Here is a 3,601-nt window from a genome sequence, read left to right on the forward strand (position 1 = left end):
CAGACCCTCTTGGCCTTACCTGCCTTTTGTTCCGGCTCTGCCTCGGCTGAGTGGTCTGATGCAAACGCAACTCGCCTGGCCACACCCCCTGCCTGAGTCCTGGCCCTCTCACCTCCACCACCCCCCGCGGGCCCCACTTGGTGCTCAAGCATTTCAATATGCAACCCAGAAATGCACAGAGTCAATGTCCCATGGGACAAATCTTCACCAGCTGGAAGAGGGAGACGGTGAATAAATTCTGCCCCCTTCCTCTCCACCAGGAAAGGGCGCCGAGACTCATTCCATGCCTCCTCAGGGTCACATTTGGTGGCGGCCAACTCCACCACGCACACTCCTGCTGGCTCTCCCTCCTTCTGACTGCCCCCCGCCCTCACTGCGTTTCTCTGGGGTCGTTCTGCCGATCAAAACGAGGGCGCACAAGCCTTCTGCTTTAGGCTCTGCATTCCGGGAACCCTAAGCTGTGATCGCCACTGTCACATGCTGACTCCCCAGTGTGCGTCTGTGCACCAGACATCACCTGAACTCCAAGTTCACATATCCAACTATGGAAGAGGGACCCTAAGTTCAACATGTCCAAAACAAAACTCCCGATCTTCTCTCCCACACCTGCTCCACCAGGAAGCTTCCCCATCCTGCCACCGACCCAGGACAAAACCCGAGTCAGCCGTGACTCATCCAGTCTATCAGCACATTGCATTGTTTCTGTCTTCAAAAAGTCTCCAGAACTGACCACTTTACACAGCCTCCATCACAACCACCTGGTCCAAGGCACCATCCTCTCCTCCCTGGAATATTGCACTTGCCTCCTGACTGGTCCCCCCTGCTTCCATCCTTACTCTCTTGTCTACTCTCCCTATAGCAGGACCCGGGACCGCTCGAGTGTAAGTAAGTCAGCTCACGTCACTCCTTGGCTCGGAACTCTCCATGGCATCTACCTCGCTCACGGTGAAGCCAAGGTCCTCACAGTGGCCGGCAAGACCCCAGTCTCCCCTGGTTCCTTTCGCAACTGAAGTCCAACTGCTCTCCACCTCCCTTGCTCTGCTCCAGCCATGCTAGTCTCATTTTGTTCCTTGAAGATACTGGCATGCTCGTACCTCAGGGCCTTTACACACGCGGCTCTGCCTGGAATGCCCCGCCCCAGATGTCCACAGGGCTTCATTCCCTACCGAATTCATTCAGCTCTTTCTTCAAACATCATCTTCTCAGCCAGGCCTACCCCAGCCACACTCTTGTTACCCCCTCCCTGAGCTTCCCTGCCCCATTTTCCCCCATAGCCCTTATCTTCTGACATACTCTTTTACTCAGTGGCTTTGCCTGCTGTCTGCCTTCCCCCACAAGTATGTAAGCGCCATAAAGGCAGGGATTTTTTTCCACCTTATTCACTGCTGGGTCTCCAATGCCCAGAACCATGCTCAGCACACAGCAGGCACTCAAATATTTCGATGAATAAAATTCTTCGTTTGTACAAAGGGGAAAATCGATCACTAGGTTTTTGAGAGGATTGGCAGTCGCGCGTATGCATGTCTGACACAAGCCAAGCCCTCTATAAAAGTTGCCTGTTCTAATCTCTGAGTCTGACTCAGAGACAGAAAACCCTGTCCTGGAAGTCAGAGTGAACCCAGCTGACATCTGTGAGCAGGACCCAGTGCTTGGAATAGGGAGGTACATTCCCCGCTACATATTCTGTGATTAAATTGCAACACTGTTACTGAAGGGCCCAAAATCTCAGGCTCTTGATTCCCCAGAACTCTCAGTGGGCAGATGAGGTAGTCTGAGGAGCCACAGGAATGAGTCTGGCCTTGACTGGGAATAAAGAACTAGGAGGTGTTGAGTGAGGCAAAGAGGGTAGAACACCGTTTTTCAAACGACTGGTCACTACCCAGGAGTGGCTGGTGAGCAATTTAGTGGGTTGCAAACAGCAGCTTCTTCGTGAGAAAATACCTGTGTATTGCAGAAAAGGGGTAATGATTGACTTTTTTTTGGTTTCACTCGCACATATATGTGTGTACTCAATCGTGATGAATTTCTAATAATGGGTCAGGGTAAAAAAATGTTCAAAAGCCACTGGGCTTTGGGGAATTTGGACTTGGGCTCCAATCCAGCCTCCATCACCCTCCAGCTGCTGATGTCTGAACTAGTCCCAACCTCTCTGAGCCTCAGTTTCCACAGTGGAGTGGAAAATGTTAATTACTAAACATACAACACACTTGAAAGCCCCTAGGCGCCATGCCTACCTATCAGAAGTTTCCAGTAGCATTTGTTACTTCTGTCCCCCGGCGCTAGAGGGTTGATAAATGGTGCGACTGTGTTATCAGGGCAGGATCTGTTAGTTCAGCAAGTATTTACTGAGTTCTGATTCTGTGCCAGTCACTGGTCTAGACCCTGGGCGCTTTACCAATGAACAAAACATGTAAAAATCTCATGTTTTGCTTATGTTCTTAGAGCTTATGCTCTAGCAGGTGCAGGCACAGACAATATTGCTCAGATGATGACTAGGTAGGAGGGTACTCAGAAGGGTACTCAGAAGTGCCAGGGAAGAGGGGAGAGAGGGATCTTAATAGGGAAGGGTGTGCATGGACCTCAATGAGGTGACATCTCAGCAGACCTGGAGGTAAAGGAGTTAGTCAGCTGTGGTGCATTCTGGACCACGGGCAGAGGGTCAGCCAGGCAAAGGCCGTACGGTAGAGTGTGGGCAGCAGTTTCAAGGGAGAGCAAGGACCAGTGTGGCCGAAACAGAGGGAGCCGAAGAGGGAGGGGCAATCAGGGGCAGTGGATCCTGAAAGGCCACCACAAGGACTTGGGCCTCGACTCTGGGTGGGACAGGGAGCCAGAGCTGTATTTTGAGCAAAGGAGTAATACGAGCTGAGTTCTACTTCCAGCCTACGTCAAGGTCACTCTGGCTGCTGCTTTGAAACAAGTGTGAGAGGGCCAGGGTGGGAGGAGGGGCTAGTTAGAGGCAGTAACATGGGTCAGAGCCGTGACTGTGAATGGAGTGGATGAAATGGTCAGGGGTGAGGTGTATTTTTAAGACAGAAACTGACAGGTTGGACGCAGCACGTGTGACAGGGGAGTCCAGATCACGCCCCAAGTTTGTGACCTGGGAATCTGGAGGGACGAGGATGCCATCCGCTGAGGTGTGGAGGCCTCTGAAATGGATGAGCAGCGCGGGCAGTGGGCAGTGCAGAGCCCAGGGGACAGGTGCGCAGGGTCAGCGAAACTGACTAGTCACGCCCGAACCACTGCTGAGGGCCCTTTAAAAAAAAAAAAAGAAAGAAAAGGTCACAACCAATTTCTCAGAAGACAAACTAGGGTGAACCAGTCTGAGTCATTACTTTTTAAGTGAAAAACGAATGGTTTAGAGTTATGGCGAAATCTGTAAAGAAATCACTCTAGATTTCCTGGTTCTCAAAGATCAGTTACGCCTGTTGCTCCTCTGAGTATCAGATTCCTTCCAAGAGTCAGGACGAACCCACGGGCAGACTACAGTGGGAACTCCCCCTAAACGAAGTTAAGGTCATTTCAAAATGCAGCCTGCAGACTTCGTCACGTCAAAGAGAGTTTGCACAGGAACAGTAAGCTGAGGAGACACACAAAACACAAA

This window comes from Delphinapterus leucas, chromosome 1, assembly GCF_059928025.1.
Source record: "Delphinapterus leucas isolate spDelLeu-1000000601 "Yukka" chromosome 1, BTC_Dleu_Yukka2, whole genome shotgun sequence".
Classification (NCBI taxonomy): Eukaryota; Metazoa; Chordata; class Mammalia; order Artiodactyla; family Monodontidae; genus Delphinapterus; species Delphinapterus leucas.